Raw genomic sequence first — 19508 nt, 5'->3', positions numbered from 1 at the left:
TCTATTAAGAAAAAAAGTCAACAAAATTTATTACTAAATATCTATAGAGAATAAAGTCAACTAAATTTACTTAATATTTGTAAAGAAAAAAGTTGACAAAATTTACTAAATATCTATAAAGAAAAAAGTTGACAAAATTTACTAAATATTTATAAAGAAAAAAAGTCGACAAAATTTTCTAAATATCTATAAAGAAAAAAGTACACAAAATTTACTAAATATCTATAAAGATAAAAGTACACAAAATTTACTAAATATCTATAAAGAAAATAGTACACAAAATTTACTAAATATCTATAAAGAAAAATTAAAGTATACAAAATTTACTAAATATCTATTAAAAGTAATAATAAAGCAAAATAATTAAAACATCTTTTTTCTTGCATTTAAATAAGTTGAAAATTTCTAATTCAGCAAAAGATTTGGGCTTACAACAACTTGATGTGAATGATATTACATTATTATAGTGTCTGAGTACAACATTATTACATTACTTGCTGGGTTCAACTTTTTTTTTTTTTACAAAAATATAAAGTATAATATATCCAAAGTTAACACTGGCAAGTCAAGTATAACAATGTATCTAACACTGCACAATCTGCATAAACCTGCAAACCTGCATAGGATAATTAGCATTGCATATATAAATTAACATGTAAAGCTTATGCTGGCTTGCTGATGTTTTCTTTCATTGTTCTATTTAGTTAACCCCTAGCCCAATACAGCAACATCTATTTAAAATTGACCTGGGACTTTATATTTTGGGCAGGTAGGGAGGAATAAGGGAAATACCTTAGCCTGGGATTTTAGGGCTTAAAGAAAGGGGAGGGAAAACCCAGGGACTCTGGTGAAGTTGGGCAATAAAAGGAGAGGGGAATCCCAGGGCCTGGTGTATTTGGGGAGATAAAAGAGTGAAGATTACATCCATGGGCTGGTGAACTTGGGGAGATAAAATAGGGAATGGGGAAAGAGTTGCTGTCCATTGAATGAAGTAAGTTATGTGTTGATGTTTTATTCACATTGTTGTGATGATTTTATTGTTGCTTTGAAGTTTGTGGAGCACAAATACCCTAATACTTTTGGATAAAAATGAAAATGAAAAAATATTCCTGTTTAAACTTTCAGTTTTTAATAAAGATATTCCAGTTTTCAAATTAACCATTAAAGTGGTCTTTCTTAAAGTTGTTAAACAAGAGCCAAAGTGTACCTTTTTAAACTTTAAAATATGAATTGAAAATTTAATTAGAAACCTTTGGTTTAAACATTTATGCATGTTTCTGAATTCCTTTCATTAAAATTAAGTAAATAGAATCTCACTCTATTTAAAAAAAATTGTGTTTAAAAAAACCACAAAAACATACAATTAAGTACTTGACCTATAGTATAGAAACTTGTTTTTGTTGGAGACTATATTGACCTCTGGGGTCCAGGTTTTTTTATGTTGTTTAGTTGCTGTCTCAATAACATAATCCCTAAAGTAATTTTCAATTAATAATAGACAAAGGACAAATTATAAAAAAAAAACAGAATAACCAAACCCTTCATATAAACTTGTAACTGTAAAATTTTTATTTCAAATTAAATAATTGTTTCACACATTTCCTTCGTTTAGATAAATTTTAAAGTGGAAGCCAAATATTTAAAATTTAGATTAATTGAAATAGCCTCCCCTCTTAAAAAAAAAAGAACAAACTAACAGAAAAAAGGGGGACTGAAACCTAAAGATACAGAATTTAAATAAAGTGATAAAAAGATCCTCCGTCCTTTTCTAAACTTCTTTTTAAAGTTTTAAATTTGGTAAATTAGATGATCCCTGAATTTAGAGTATCCATGGGAACATGTCCTATTTTTACCAGACATTAATATACCCATAGGAACATTACGGTACATGTTCCTCTTCAAAATAATAAAGGTATCCATTGGAACATCACATGTTCCTTTCCAAAGTAATGAAGGTATCCATAGGAACATCACATGTTCCTCTCCAAAGTAATGACGGTATCCATAGGAACGTCACATGTTCCTCTTCAAAGTAATGAAGGTATCCATAGGAACGTCACATGTTCCGCTCAAAAGAAATGATGGTGTCCATAGGAACATCCTATGTTCCTCTTCAAAGTAATGAAGGTATCCATAGGAACATCCCATGTTCCTCTTCAAAGTAATGAAGGTATCCATAGGAACATCACATGTTCCTCTTCAAAGTAATAAAGGTGTCCATAAGAACATCCCATGTTCCTCTTCAAAGAAATGAAGGTATCCATAGGAACTTCACATGTTCCTCTTCAAAGTAATAAAGGTGTCCATAAGAACATCCCATGTTCCTCTTCAAAGAAATGAAGGTATCCATAGGAACTTCACATGTTCCTCTTCAAAGTAATAAAGGTATCCATAGGAACATCACATGTTCCTCTTCAAAGTAATAAAGGTGTCCATAAGAACATCCCATGTTCCTCTTCAAAGAAATGAAGGTATCCATAGGAACTTCACATGTTCCTCTTCAAAGTAATAAAGGTGTCCATAGGAACTTCACATGTTCCTCTTCAAAGTTATGAAGGTATCCATAAGAACATCACATGTTCCTCTTCAAAGTAATAAAGGTATCCATAGGAACATCACATGTTCCTCTTCAAAGTAATAAAGGTATCCATAGGAACATCACAGGTTCCTCTCCAAAGTAATAAAGGTGTCCATAGGAACTTCAAAGTAATGAAGGTATCCATAGGAACATCACAGTAATGAAGGAAACATCACATGTTTCTCTCCAAAGTTATGAAGGTATCCATAGGAACGTCACATGTTCCTCTCCAAAGTTATGAAAGTATCCATATGAACATCACATGTTCCGCTCTAAAGAAATGATGGTATCCATAGGAACATCACATGTTCCTCTTCAAAGTAATGAAGGTATCCATAGGAACATCACAGTAATGAAGGAAACATCACATGTTTCTCTCCAAAGTTATGAAGGTATCCATAGGAACATCACATGTTCCTCTCCAAAGTTATGAAAGTATCCATAGGAATATCACATGTTCCTCTCCAAAGTAATGAAGGTATCCATAGGAACTTCAAAGTAATGAAGGTATCCATATAGGAACATCACATGTTCCTCTCCAAAGTAATAAAGGTATCCATAGGAACATCACATGTTCCTCTCCAAAGTTATGAAGGTATCCATAGGAACATCCCATGTGTCTTGCCAATGTAAATAAGGTATCCATAGGAACATCCCATGTGTCTTACCAATGTAAATAAGGTATCCATAGGAACATGGGAGCCTCAGTAGCCAAGTGGTCTTAAGTATTTACTACTGTAATCACTAGCCAGTCAACACTGAGATAGAGAGTTCGAACCCTGCCTGTGCGGGTGCACATGACTCCAATCTTAATTGACTTAGGGTTGTAAGTTTTCCTTTTGAAGGTCAGTTGTTTTCTCCAGGCACTCTGGCTTCCCCCACCAATACAAAGTGGCCGCCATGAAATAGCCAAAATATAGTGCTTAAAAGTGGCGTTAAAACACCAAAAGATCAAATTCAAAGGTGCACTGCATGCTCCAAATTTACTGTTATCTGATATCCATTGGAATCCAAATTTAATTGTTCAGTTGGTATTGATGACAGAATTGGCTTAAAAATGAACTTTGAACTCAAAGAAATGGATACACATGTTTCAGAGAAAAAAAGTTTGGTACCAGTATATCTCTTTCCCCACTTTTGTTGTTTTTTAATAATTTGTAAATTTTATTGTAAATGTAACATATTTAAGTTGTCAAATTTTTGTGTAAAAAGGGGAATGACCATTTCAAAATTGTGTTTCATTATTTTTGTTAAGATTTTCAGAAGGAAACAGAAAAATTATTTATGAGAATGTGGATAGTGTCAAATGTGTATATAGTTTTAAGAAAAATAGAAAAAAAACAAAAAAATGCATGGGTGATGGTTTTTAATGATTTTAAGAAGAAAAAAAATAATATGCATGGTTTTCATTCTAACAATGTCTAATGATTTTAAGAAAAATATATAAAAAAAAGAAATAAAATGGTTGGGTTTTAATTATATCGTGATGGGTCCATTATTTTAACTTGAATTTGGGATTTAATTATATCATGATACGGAATGGATACATTCTTTTAACTAAAATTTGGGATTTAATTATATTATGATATGGAATGGAAACATTCTTTTAATTTTAATTTGGGGGATTTGATCATATCATGAAACAGAATGGATACATTCTTAAAACTGAATTTGGGAGATTTAATCATATCATGATACGGAATGGATACATTCTTTTAACTGGAATTTGGGGATTAAATTAAACCCTCAAAGTGGGGGTATGCTGTTTTACCTTTGTCTGTCTGTCCATCATTCTGTCTTTCAGCATCAACAATACAAGAATTTCTGAAATTTGGTTCAGTGTTGATAAAATGCAGCTATACTGTGCAATGCATTTTCAGATTCATTACTTAACAACTTCCTGTTAACCAAACACTTGTATCATTTACAGATGATAGCTAAGTTGAAAATTTTCGTCACCTTTTTCTCAGGAACTTCAATACAAGGATTTCTGAAATTTGGTTTCAGGCTTAATAAAGGTCAGCTATACTGTGTGAGGCGTTTTTGGATTCGCAACTCAACAACTTCCTGCGTACTGAAGTATATGTTGTGCGTATCCTCAGTGGGCAGTAGCTCATGGATTCATTCTTTTAACTGGAATTTTGGATTTAATTATATCATGATATGGAATGGATACATTCTTTTAACTGGAATTTGGGATTTAATTACATTCTTTTAACTGGAATTTGGGATTTAATTACATTCTTTTAACTGTAATTTGGGATTTAATTACATTCTTTTAACTGGAATTTGGGATTTAATTATATCATTATACGGAATGGACACATTTTTTTAACTGAAATTTTGGATTTAATTATATCATGATATGGAATGGATATGTAAATTCTTTTAAGTGGAATTTGGGATTTGATTATATCATGATACGGAATGGATACATTTTCTTTTAAGTGGAATTTGGGATTTAATTATGTCATGATACAGAATGGATACATTTTTTTAAGTGGAATTTGGGATTTAATTTTATCATGATACGGAATGGATACATTTTTTTTCCTGAAATTTTGGATTTAATTATATCATATGATACGGAATGGATACATTTTTTTAACTGAAATTTTGGATTTAATTATATCATGATATGGAATGGATACATTTACTTTTTAGTGGAATTTTGGATTTATTATATCATGATACGGAATGGATACATTTTTTTAACTGAAATTTTGGATTTTATTATCATGATACTGAATGGATACATTCTTTTAAGTGTAATTTTGGATTTAATTATATCATGATACGGAATGGATACATTCTTTTAACTGAAATTTTGGATTTAATTATATCATGATACGGAATGGATACATTCTTATATAACTGGAATTTTGGATTTAATTATATCATGATACAGAATGGATACATTCTTTTTACTTGAATTAAATATAATTTAGAGTATACATCTTTATTTCTGAGGATTTTTTTGATATATGTAAGTTAACAGCAACCAACAACACAAACAAAAAAACCATCAAAAGATTATAGTTAATACATTTTAAATAAAGATAAATAATGTTATACCTTTTGTCCTTCATTTGGAAATTTATAAATAAAAAGGAATAATACTATATTTCCTTTAAATTTTTATAAAACCATAAATCATGCCTGATGTTAAAAATTAAGTTAAAAAATGGTGAAATAATTTTTCAAATTTTCAAATTTTAGATCAAATTGCCCTTAAAAATCAGACGTAGAACATATATGTATCAGCTATTCCAAAACCATTATACATGTTTTAAAGGAACTTTCAGAACAGAACATTTAAGATTCCAATTTCATAATGCAAGGTTTATCAGTATAATTTTGGGAATTTCCCAAAGTAAAGGGTGTTAGTCTGAGAAAGATCTCCAACCCTTCCGGGATACATTATTCTGACTCAGAGTCAACTAAACTCGCTCTTACTTTTAAATGCTACTTAAGGAGAAGGAAAAAATACCTCTTTTAAAGTATTTGGTCCATACATGGGAAAGAGCCCTTTACCTCCAACACATCAGACAAGCATTCTAAGAACCATTGAGGAGGTTATAAAGTCTTTGGTCCATACATGGGAAGGAGCCCTTTACCTCCAACACATCAGACAAGCATAGAACCATTGAGGAGGTTATTAAGTCTGGTCCATACATGGGAAAGAGCTCTTTACCTCCAACACATCAGACAAGCATAGAACCATTGAGGAGGTTATAAAGTCTTTGGTCCATACATGGGAAAGAGCCCTTTACCTCCAACACATCAGACAAGCATAGAATCATTGAGGAGTTTATAAAGTCTTTGGTCCATACATGGGAAAGAGCCCTTTACCTCCAACACATCAGGCAAGCATAGAACCATTGAGCAGGTTATAGTCTTTGGTCCATACATGGGAAAGAGCCCTTTACCTCCAACACATCAGGCAAGCATAGAATCATTGAGGAGGTTATAAAGTCTTTGGTCCATACATGGGAAAGAGCCCTTTACCTCCAACACATCAGACAAGCATAGAATCATTGAGGAGGTTATAAAGTCTTTGGTCCATACATGGGAAAGAGCCCTTTACCTCCAACACATCAGACAAGCATAGAACCATTGAGGAGGTTATAAAGTCTTTGGTCCATACATGGGAAACAGCCCTTTACCTCCAACACATCAGACAAGCATAGAACCATTGAGGAGGTTATAAAGTCTTTGGTCCATACATGGGAAACAGCCCTTTACCTCCAACACATCAGACAAGCATAGAACCATTGAGGAGGTTATAAAGTCTTTGGTCCATACATGGGAAAGAGCCCTTTACCTCCAACACATCAGACAAGCATAGAACCATTGAGGAGGTTATAAAGTCTTTGGTCCATACATGAGAAAGAGCCCTTTACCTCCAACACATCAGGCAAGCATAGAACCATTGAGGAGGTTATAAAGTCTTTGGTCCATACATGGGAAAGAGCCCTTTACCTCCAACACATCAGACAAGCATAGAACCATTGAGGAGGTTATAAAGTCTTTAGTCCATACATGGGAAAGAGCCCTTTACCTCCAACACATCAGACAAGCATAGAATCATTGAGGAGTTTATAAAGTCTTTAGTCCATACATGGGAAAGAGCCCTTTACCTCCAACACATCAGACAAGCATAGAACCATTGAGGAGGTTATAAAGTCTTTGGTCCATACATGGGAAAGAGCCCTTTACCTCCAACACATCAGACAAGCTTAGAACCATTGAGGAGGTTATAAAGTCTTTGGTCCATACATGGGAAAGAGCCCTTTACCTCCAACACATCAGACAAGCATAGAACCATTGAGGAGGTTATAAAGTCTTTGGTCCATACATGGGAAAGAGCTCTTTACCTCCAACACATCAGACAAGCATTCTAAGAACCATTGAGGAGGTTATAAAGTCTTTGGTCCATACATGGGAAAGAGCCCTTTACCTCCAACACATCAGACAAGCATAGAATCATTGAGGAGGTTATAAAGTCTTTGGTCCATACATGGGAAAGAGCCCTTTACCTCCAACACATCAGACAAGCATAGAACCATTGAGGAGGTTATAAAGTCTTTGGTCCATACATGGGAAACAGCCCTTTACCTCCAACACATCAGACAAGCATAGAACCATTGAGGAGGTTATAAAGTCTTTGGTCCATACATGGGAAACAGCCCTTTACCTCCAACACATCAGACAAGCATAGAATCATTGAGGAGGTTATAAAGTCTTTGGTCCATACATGGGAAAGAGCCCTTTACCTCCAACACATCAGACAAGCATAGAACCATTGAGGAGGTTATAAAGTCTTTGGTCCATACATGGGAAAGAGCCCTTTACCTCCAACACATCAGACAAGCATAGAATCATTGAGGAGGTTATAAAGTCTTTGGTCCATACATGGGAAAGAGCCCTTTACCTCCAACACATCAGACAAGCATAGAACCATTGAGGAGGTTATAAAGTCTTTGGTCCATACATGGGAAAGAGCCCTTTACCTCCAACACATCAGACAAGCATAGAACCATTGAGGAGGTTATAAAGTCTTTGGTCCATACATGGGAAAGAGCCCTTTACCTCCAACACATCAGACAAGCATAGAATCATTGAGGAGGTTATAAAGTCTTTGGTCCATACATGGGAAAGAGCCCTTTACCTCCAACACATCAGACAAGCATAGAACCATTGAGGAGGTTATAAAGTCTTTGGTCCATACATGGGAAAGAGCCCTTTACCTCCAACACATCTGACAAGCATAGAATCATTGAGGAGGTTATAAAGTCTTTGGTCCATACATTGGAAAGAGCCCTTTACCTCCAACACATCAGACAAGCATAGAACCATTGAGGAGGTTATAAAGTCTTTGGTCCATACATGGGAAAGAGCCCTTTACCTCCAACACATCAGACAAGCATAGAACCATTGAGGAGGTTATAAAGTCTTTGGTCCATACATGGGAAAGAGCCCTTTACCTCCAACACATCAGACAAGCATAGAACCATTGAGGAGGTTATAAAGTCTTTGGTCCATACATGAGAAAGAGCCCTTTACCTCCAACACATCAGGCAAGCATAGAACCATTGAGGAGGTTATAAAGTCTTTGGTCCATACATGGGAACGAGCCCTTTACCTCCAACACATCAGACAAGCATAGAACCATTGAGGAGGTTATAAAGTCTTTGGTCCATACATGGGAAAGAGCCCTTTACCTCCAACACATCAGACAAGCATAGAACCATTGAGGAGGTTATAAAGTCTTTGGTCCATACATGGGAAAGAGCCCTTTACCTCCAACACATCAGACAAGCATAGAACCATTGAGGAGGTTATAAAGTCTTTGGTCCATACATGAGAAAGAGCCCTTTACCTCCAACACATCAGGCAAGCATAGAACCATTGAGGAGGTTATAAAGTCTTTGGTCCATACATGGGAAAGAGCCCTTTACCTCCAACACATCAGACAAGCATAGAACCATTGAGGAGGTTATAAAGTCTTTAGTCCATACATGGGAAAGAGCCCTTTACCTCCAACACATCAGACAAGCATAGAATCATTGAGGAGTTTATAAAGTCTTTAGTCCATACATGGGAAAGAGCCCTTTACCTCCAACACATCAGACAAGCATAGAACCATTGAGGAGGTTATAAAGTCTTTGGTCCATACATGAGAAAGAGCCCTTTACCTCCAACACATCAGACAAGCTTAGAACCATTGAGGAGGTTATAAAGTCTTTGGTCCATACATGGGAAAGAGCCCTTTACCTCCAACACATCAGACAAGCATAGAACCATTGAGGAGGTTATAAAGTCTTTGGTCCATACATGGGAAAGAGCTCTTTACCTCCAACACATCAGACAAGCATTCTAAGAACCATTGAGGAGGTTATAAAGTCTTTGGTCCATACATGGGAAAGAGCCCTTTACCTCCAACACATCAGACAAGCATAGAATCATTGAGGAGGTTATAAAGTCTTTGGTCCATACATGGGAAAGAGCCCTTTACCTCCAACACATCAGACAAGCATAGAACCATTGAGGAGGTTATAAAGTCTTTGGTCCATACATGGGAAACAGCCCTTTACCTCCAACACATCAGACAAGCATAGAACCATTGAGGAGGTTATAAAGTCTTTGGTCCATACATGGGAAACAGCCCTTTACCTCCAACACATCAGACAAGCATAGAATCATTGAGGAGGTTATAAAGTCTTTGGTCCATACATGGGAAAGAGCCCTTTACCTCCAACACATCAGACAAGCATAGAACCATTGAGGAGTTTATAAAGTCTTTGGTCCATACATGGGAAAGAGCCCTTTACCTCCAACACATCAGACAAGCATAGAATCATTGAGGAGGTTATAAAGTCTTTGGTCCATACATGGGAAAGAGCCCTTTACCTCCAACACATCAGACAAGCATAGAACCATTGAGGAGGTTATAAAGTCTTTGGTCCATACATGGGAAAGAGCCCTTTACCTCCAACACATCAGACAAGCATAGAATCATTGAGGAGGTTATAAAGTCTTTGGTCCATACATGGGAAAGAGCCCTTTACCTCCAACACATCAGACAAGCATAGAATCATTGAGGAGGTTATAAAGTCTTTGGTCCATACATGGGAAAGAGCCCTTTACCTCCAACACATCAGACAAGCATAGAATCATTGAGGAGGTTATAAAGTCTTTGGTCCATACATGGGAAAGAGCCCTTTACCTCCAACACATCAGACAAGCATAGAACCATTGAGGAGGTTATAAAGTCTTTGGTCCATACATGGGAAACAGCCCTTTACCTCCAACACATCAGACAAGCATAGAATCATTGAGGAGGTTATAAAGTCTTTGGTCCATACATGGGAAAGAGCCCTTTACCTCCAACACATCAGACAAGCATAGAACCATTGAGGAGTTTATAAAGTCTTTGGTCCATACATGGGAAAGAGCCCTTTACCTCCAACACATCAGACAAGCATAGAATCATTGAGGAGGTTATAAAGTCTTTGGTCCATACATGGGAAAGAGCCCTTTACCTCCAACACATCAGACAAGCATAGAACCATTGAGGAGGTTATAAAGTCTTTGGTCCATACATGGGAAAGAGCCCTTTACCTCCAACACATCAGACAAGCATAGAATCATTGAGGAGGTTATAAAGTCTTTGGTCCATACATTGGAAAGAGCCCTTTACCTCCAACACATCAGACAAGCATAGAACCATTGAGGAGGTTATAAAGTCTTTGGTCCATACATGGGAAAGAGCCCTTTACCTCCAACACATCAGACAAGCATAGAACCATTGAGGAGGTTATAAAGTCTTTGGTCCATACATGGGAAAGAGCCCTTTACCTCCAACACATCAGACAAGCATAGAATCATTGAGGAGGTTATAAAGTCTTTGGTCCATACATGGGAAAGAGCCCTTTACCTCCAACACATCAGACAAGCATAGAACCATTGAGGAGGTTATAAAGTCTTTGGTCCATACATGGGAAAGAGCCCTTTACCTCCAACACATCAGACAAGCATAGAACCATTGAGGAGGTTATAAAGTCTTTGGTCCATACATGGGAAACAGCCCTTTACCTCCAACACATCAGACAAGCATAGAACCATTGAGGAGGTTATAAAGTCTTTGGTCCATACATGAGAAAGAGCCCTTTACCTCCAACACATCAGGCAAGCATAGAACCATTGAGGAGGTTATAAAGTCTTTGGTCCATACATGGGAACGAGCCCTTTACCTCCAACACATCAGACAAGCATAGAACCATTGAGGAGGTTATAAAGTCTTTGGTCCATACATGGGAAAGAGCCCTTTACCTCCAACACATCAGACAAGCATAGAACCATTGAGGAGGTTATAAAGTCTTTGGTCCATACATGGGAAAGAGCCCTTTACCTCCAACACATCAGACAAGCATAGAACCATTGAGGAGGTTATAAAGTCTTTGGTCCATACATGAGAAAGAGCCCTTTACCTCCAACACATCAGGCAAGCATAGAACCATTGAGGAGGTTATAAAGTCTTTGGTCCATACATGGGAAAGAGCCCTTTACCTCCAACACATCAGACAAGCATAGAACCATTGAGGAGGTTATAAAGTCTTTAGTCCATACATGGGAAAGAGCCCTTTACCTCCAACACATCAGACAAGCATAGAATCATTGAGGAGTTTATAAAGTCTTTAGTCCATACATGGGAAAGAGCCCTTTACCTCCAACACATCAGACAAGCATAGAATCATTGAGGAGGTTATAAAGTCTTTGGTCCATACATGGGAACGAGCCCTTTACCTCCAACACATCAGTCAAGCATAGAATCATTGAGGAGGTTATAATTGGAAGTGAAAAGTATTCTTTTTAAAATATTCATATTCATTTTTATGATTTTATATTTGTTTTTTGAAAATGAACTGTTACTCATTATTTTGTTCAATTCCTAGTAGTAACAGAAAACATATAAATTTTTAAATTTGGTTTAAAAATATTTTTGTTTGAAAAGTTAATCAAAATATTTAATTGAAAAGTATGTCTCCATGCAAAATTATCCATCCCTCTACAGGTGGTATCTTAATATAAAAATCTTATTCTTAAAGTATCAACACTAACCATCACTAACAATTGGTACTTAATTAAATAGGTTGAAAGGATGGAAGACGAGAGAGGGAGAGAAATGAGGGGGAGAGGGGAGGGGAAAGGGGGGAGAGAGAATAGAGACTGATGGAGTGAGTTTTCAGATAAGGGTTTAAGGTACTAGTCTAGTAGAGGGATAGGTCTTCTTTAAAAATTAATGTATTCAGTCAAAAAAGAGAACTTCTTGTTAACAATATGAATATGAGTAGGGATACAAACCAATTTTTATTTTTGGTATGCAAATCCAGTCTGAAAGTCCTTGTTTTAAAATAATGGGTCTATTACATTTCTTAATTATTTCCAAGTCTAAATTTTTGTGACCCCAGTGGCTAATCCAGGGGTTAGGGTTGGAATCCCCCCCTTTTTTTTAATGATAAAGCATTTGAATGTATATATATTTAAAACCTCCACTTTCTCCTGGGTTGGATCCCCCTTTTTTTAAACATTGCTGGTTCCTCTCCTGAACCTTTCTCCCTCCCTATTTGGTAAAGACATATAAGATTGTGTCCATAGTACATGGATGCCCCATCCATACTATCATTTTCAATGTTCAGTAGACTTTGAAAATGGAGTAAAAAACTCTTTATTTGGCATTGAAATTAAAAAGATGATATCCTAGGGAACATGTGTACTAAGTTTCAAGTTGATTGGACTTTATCAAAAACTACCTCAACCAAAAACTTTAACCTGAAGCGGGACAGACAAACAATCAGACGCTCAGACCAGAAAACATAATGCCCATAAATGAGGCATAATAAATGTTTGCCTTGGAAAACTCCCTTTAATAATTTGTATAACAACAGCCAGTCTAGCCTGTCATAATTCAGTAACTACCAAGTTATTTATCTTTTCTGGAAAGATATGACTGTTTTAACACCACTTGTAGTACTCCTACCTATTACAAGGCTGCCAGTTTTTATTGGTGGCAGAAGCCATATAAATGGAACCTGAAAAACCACCGACCTTCAGTGTCTTTAAATGTTGTCCAAAGTTTCTGTTAAAATGTTTGTACTGGTTTAAGGTATTGCTGATTAAAAGTGTTGACGTCTGATTAAACAAAAAAGCATCCTTTACCAAATTGTCCTATTCAGGGGGAGATAAACATATTGAAATAAATCAAGGGGAGATAAACTTATTGAAATAAATCCTTTACAACAGCTTTGGATCAATACCTTATAAATGGGTACTCGGATAATATTTTGGGAAAGATTTTCAGAAAAGCAATTTAAAAATCTGTTAAAGGTATATTCTCAATTTATAAAATAATTGGTCCAGTGATCAATGAAGAATGTAAAGATGATCATGATGTGATAAGAATGCCAATGAGATGTGGTTAATATGCCAATGAGATGTGGTTAATATGCCAATGAGATGTGGTTAATATGCCAATGAGATGTGGTAATAAAGCTAATGATATGTGCTAAGAATGCCAATGTGATGTGCTAAGAATGCCAATGAGATGTGGTCAATATGCCAATGAGATGTGGTAATAAAGCTAATGAAATGTGCTAAGAATGCCAATGAGATGTGGTAATAAAGCTAATGAAATGTGCTAAGAATGCCAATGAGATGTGGTTAATATGCCAATGAGATGTGGTTAATATGCCAATGAGATGTGATCAATATGCCAATGAGATGTGGTAATAAAGCTAATGAGATGTGCTAAGAATGCCAATGAGATGTGCTAAGAATGCCAATGAGATGTGCAAAAAATGCCAAGGAGATGTGCTTAGAATGGCAATAAGATGTGTTAATCCAACTAATGAGATGCGCTTAGAATGCAAATGAGATGTGGTATAAAGCTAATGAGATGTGCTTAGAAAGCCAATGAGATGTGGTAATAAAGCTAACGAGATGCACTAAGAATGCAAATGAGTTGTGGTAATAAAGCTAATGAGATGCACTTATAAGAATGTAAATGAGATGTGGTAATAAAGCTAATGAGATGCACTTATAAGAATGTAAATGAGATGTGGTAATAAAGCTAATGAGTTGTACTAAGAATGCAAATGAGATGTGGTAGTAAAGCTAATGAGATGTGTTTAGAAAGCCAATGAGATGTGGTAATAAAGCTAATGAGATGTGACAATAAAGTTAATGGGATGCACTAAGAATGCAAATGAGTTGTGGTATTAAAGCTAATGAGATGTGGTAGTAAAGCTAATGAGATGCACTTATAAGAATGCACATGAGATGTGGTAATAAAGCTAATGAGTTGCACTAAGAATGCCAACGAGATGTGGTAGTAAATCTAATGATATATGCTTAGAATGCCATGAGATTTGGTAATAAAGCTAATGAGATGTGGTAATAAAGCTAATGAGATGTGCTAAGAATGACAATGAGATATGCTAAAAATGCCAATGAGATGTGCTTAGAATGCCAATAAGATTTGTTAATACAACTAATGAGATGCGCTAAGAATGCAAATGAGATATGGTATAAAGCTAATGAGATGTGGTTAGAAAGCCAATGAGATGTGGTAATAAAGCTAATGAGATGTGACAATAAAGTTAATGAGATGCACTAAGAATGCAAATGAGTTTTGGTAATAAAGCTAATGAGATGTGGTAGTAAAACTAATGAGATGTGGTAGTAAAGCTAATGAGATGCACTTATAAGAATGCACATGAGATTTGGTAATAAAGCTGATGAGTTGCACTAAGAATGCCAATGAGATGTGGTAGTAAATCTAATGAGATGTGCTTAGAAAGCCAATGAGATGTGGTAATAAAGCTAATGAGATGTGACAATAAAGTTAATGAGATGCACTAAGAATGCAAATGAGTTGTGGTAATAAAGCTAATTAGATGTGGTAGTAAAACTAATGAGATGTGGTAGTAAAGCTAATGAGATGCACTTATAAGAATGCACATGAGATGTGGTAATAAAGCTAATGAGTTGCACTAAGAATGCCAATGAGATGTGGTAGTAAATCTAATAAGATATGCTTAGAATGCCAATGAGATTTGGTAATAAAGCTAATGAGATGTGCTAAGAATGCCAATGAGATATGCTAAAAATGCCAATGAGATGTGCTTAAAATGCCAATAAGATTTGTTAATACAACTAATGAGATGCCCTAAGAATGCAAATGAGATATGGTATAAAGCTAATGAGATGTGCTTAGAAAGCCAATGAAATGTGGTAATAAAGTTAATGAGATATTGTAATAAAGCTAATGAGATGTGGTAATAAAGCTAATGAGATGTGGTAATAAAGCTAATAAGATGTTGCAATAATGCTAATGAGATGTGGCAATAAAGTTAATGAGATGTGCTACGAATGCACATGAGATGTGGTAGTAACACGAATGAGATGCATAGTATTCAAATGAGATGTGGTAATGAAGCTAATGAGTTGCACTAAGAATGCAAATGAGATGTGGTAATAAAGCTAATGAGATGTGCTAAGAATGCACATGAGATGTGGTAGAAAGGCTAATGAGATTTGGTAATAAAGCTAAATAGATGTGGTAATAGTGCCAATGAGATGTGCTAAAAATGCCAATGAGTGGTGATATGTATGCAAATTCAATTTGGTAAGAATGCCAATGAGATGTGGTAATAAAGCTAAAGAGATGTAGTAAGAATGCCAATGAGAACTATCCACCACAGATAAAACCACAAGGCTGTAAGAGTTATTTTTCTTTCATGTGAATTTAATGTATACTTTGTAAACCTTGTAAGCTCCCCTACAGCTGATAGTTAAACATTTTCATCATTTTATGATTAAAGTTACCCTTTCTTTTAATAAAATTATTTTATGAATAAACTTTTATAAATAAGCAAGATGAAAAAGCTTGCTATAAATCTCAAATTTAAAATTTTCTGAAAAAAAACCCTTAAATAACCACTTGATTTTTTTGCCAATTTAAAAAAAAAGATATACCAGTAATGACACGAGGATAGATGTGTGGAATCAAATAGGTAACAACTATAGTGATAATAAAATGTTATAATAATAATCAGTTTTAAATGTATTGACTTAATGGACTTATTGTGTGATGTTATATGTGACCAGTCAGAATAGTGGACAATGAAATATTCAAATGATGAAACTGACTTTAAGTGAATAGACTAATTCAGGATTGAACAGCCTTGGAATTGGACCGACAAGTAAATATTGACACCAGCCTTGGAACCAGCAAGTGAATTATTGACATTTATATTGATGTGACCAGTATTCATGTAGATGGACAGTACTAGTGGACTATAAACTGATAAATCTCACAGAAAGGCACATTACAACTGGGTCTGAAGCTGTTACATGCAAAAGACGAGGTAATTATACTCAAAATACAAACATTACACTGATTACATGTAGATGTAAAAAAAGATGTGGTATGATTGCCAATGAGACAACTCTCCACAAGAGACCAAATTACACAAAATAATAACAATTTTAGGTCACTGTACAGCCTTCATCAATGAGCAAAGCCCATACCACATAGTAGGCTATAAAGGGCCCTGAAATGACAATGTAAAACAATTCAAGTGAGAAAATATAAAGGGCCTTTGAGTTTCTAACTTGTGTACCAAAAATTAACGAAAAAACAAATATGTAAAACTAAAACAAACGACACAACTGATGTTTATTAACCTTATATAAGCAATAGGTTATTTTGAGTATTTGAAAATGATAAATGTGTAATAGAGCCAAAGTCTTCATTACAAAAAAATCAGCCTGGCAAAATTTTAAAACAACATGTATGTACCTGATCGGATGTTTTATTATATACTTGGGTGAAAAGTTGTCCTACTTTTGAATATAATTAAAATTCCATATAAGCATTTTTAAGAATGTTACTGTTCAACATAATTTTTTCTTCTTCAGATATCTAGAAAATTTTGAAGAATTGTATGTGATCTATAACAAGATCTGAGGACAGTAGGACCTGGAAGTACTATATTACCATTTTCAAGGTGAGGTTTTACAGTAAAATAAAATGGTAATGAACACATGTTAAATCACAAAAACACTGAACGCCGAGGAAAATTCAAAACAGAAAGTCCCTAATCAAATGGCAAAATCAAAAGCATAAACACATCAAAAGAATGGACTACAAATTTCATATTCCTGAATTAATTGGTACAAAGATGTACAGACATTTTCTTCAATAGAAAATGGAAGTTTGAACCTGGTTTTATAGCGCTAAACCTCTCGCTTGTATGAAAATCCGAAAATAGGGGTACAGCAGTCAACACCGTGTCACAATCTTAATCGCAGCAAAAACAAACAAATCTTTAATAAAGAAGCACTAAAAAGGCATATATCACATTTAACAACCTCGTTCATTATGCTAATTATTTTGATTTTATTTATTTATGCCAAATAATAAATTGCTTCTACAATTATACAATGGAAACTTGATTATCATCATACTCTTTTTTATCATACTGTTAAGTCTTGGCCAAATTATTTCAATGTTTGAATTTTGAAAAGAAACATTGATACTAACTAGCAAGTTTTAATACTCTCATTCTGAGTTATATAGGTAATGTTTAACACAAAAATTAAAATGTCATGGACAATTTCCTTTAAGCCCACCTTGTTCTAATTATGCATGAAATATTTGCCGCTGGACATTAAGCATGCAACAATCAATCAATCAATATTATATGTATATATAAAACGAATAGTTTCTGACATATCAATAAGAATTCAATATGTTATTTTGTCAATTTAATTTCCATGTTTTAATTGACATTTTGTTGTTTCTTAGTAGATTAACTGCTTGGGAATTTACAAATCAACTGATAAAGAAGAAGACTAATTTTGCCATTATGATGAACTTGGAAACAATTATTGACAAACAATATAGTGTATTATTATTCTTGTTAAAATCAACAGAGAGAGAGAGAGGAAGGATCGGAGGGAGTCAATTGTAAAGATTTATTTCCTTTTAACCAGACATGTCGATTACATTAGAATTTCAGAGGCCTACAGTTTTAGCATTACAGGGCTTAAATGGTCATACATGGAAGTAGTTAAAGCAATTTAATGTTAAGACTTTGAATTGACCAGTGAGAACAATCAGGCAGCTGGCATTGGTTTAAATCTCTTTTTTCGAAGATGTTTTGGTTACAAATAAATAAATCTGTGGAACGTCAAAAAATGTAAAAAAATAATTTGTGGTATTTTGTACAGTTTCATTATGCAATCTTGAATACATTTATGATTACTATTTATAAAGAAGTATTATCATTAGAATGAGGATGGAAAATGTTTTTAACATTTATTTGAGACAGAGTTTTGCATTATTTTATTAAAATAATTAAATTCTTTTTCTATGAATGAAGGACAAACAGGGAAAACAGACAAAGCTGTTATTCTATGATTTTCAAATTGTATTTATTTACATTTGATTGATTAGTTGAAGATTAACTACAAGTATTCAGCATAGTACAAAATTTAGGATGCACTGCAAGTGTATCTTTATAGTTATCATCACACTATGTCCAATCTAGATGTACAACACTCTTTTTTATAGTGTTCTGTAAATTATCAGGAACACCAGTTGTGATGAATGGAAAGACTGGCAGGCTGAGATTATACAAGGGGAGGGAATACCCCTGCTTATCTTTTCATACTGGTATAGTTCCTTTGGTAAAGGTTTTGTACAAATGTTGTTTATATCAGATGTATACGTTTTGAAGAGAGTTGTTATTTAGAGCTCTGTAAAAAAAAAAAAAAAAAAAAAAGTAAAAAAAAAAAGAAAAAAAAAAAAAAAAAGAATTGTAAACAGAGTTCTAGATAATAACTGGGTGGTATGAAATGTGGGTTAAAAAATTTCGGTTTATTTACAATATTATTTTTTTTTAAATGCATCTGATAATTTTGTGTATAAAATGTTTTGTTATTTTTTACAGAATTGCTTTAGTTGCCTTCCTGACTAACATTTAATGGTGAATGGAGAGACTAGCAGGCTGAGATTGAGGGGTAAGGGGAGGGATTACCCCTGCTTTTCTCTTCATACTTGTAAATTCTGTCACTGCACGGAAGGTCAACAATTAAGAATATATTAGTCATTTTTTTATGTATCAATGTAAGTTAGATTGATAAGTTATATCAGATGTATATAAAGTAAGATGAAAGTATTATTTAGAGCTCTGTAAAAAAAAAACGCTTGTAAACAGAGGTCTAGATAATGCATTAAGGGGTTTGGTTTGGAATTGGGATTTCAAATTTTATTTACAGGTCATCATCTACAAAAATGCATCTGATATTATTTGCTCCAAGCCCAATTTCGTGTCCCAAATATAATGAGTACAGAATAATG

The 19508-nt window shown here is 34.5% G+C and overlaps 1 long non-coding RNA gene across 2 annotated transcripts; it reads left to right on the top strand.

Annotated features, from left to right (window-relative positions):
• Nucleotides 1–11452: 11452 nt before the first annotated feature.
• Nucleotides 11453–18918, top strand: LOC134712902 (uncharacterized). 2 transcript variants are annotated; one of them, XR_010106334.1, is made up of 3 exons: nucleotides 11453–16509; nucleotides 17063–17151; nucleotides 17952–18918. It is a non-coding gene; the product is annotated as an uncharacterized LOC134712902 (long non-coding RNA). The 2 variants fall into 2 exon arrangements; XR_010106333.1 differs by having other exon boundaries at nucleotides 11463–16509; nucleotides 17955–18917.
• The last annotated feature ends 590 nt before the right edge of the window (nucleotides 18919–19508 follow it).

This window comes from Mytilus trossulus, chromosome 3 (assembly GCF_036588685.1).
Source record: "Mytilus trossulus isolate FHL-02 chromosome 3, PNRI_Mtr1.1.1.hap1, whole genome shotgun sequence".
NCBI classification, from domain to species: Eukaryota; Metazoa; Mollusca; class Bivalvia; order Mytilida; family Mytilidae; genus Mytilus; species Mytilus trossulus.
Note: the sequence above shows the minus strand (reverse complement) of the source record. Positions and strands in the feature narration are given on the sequence as shown.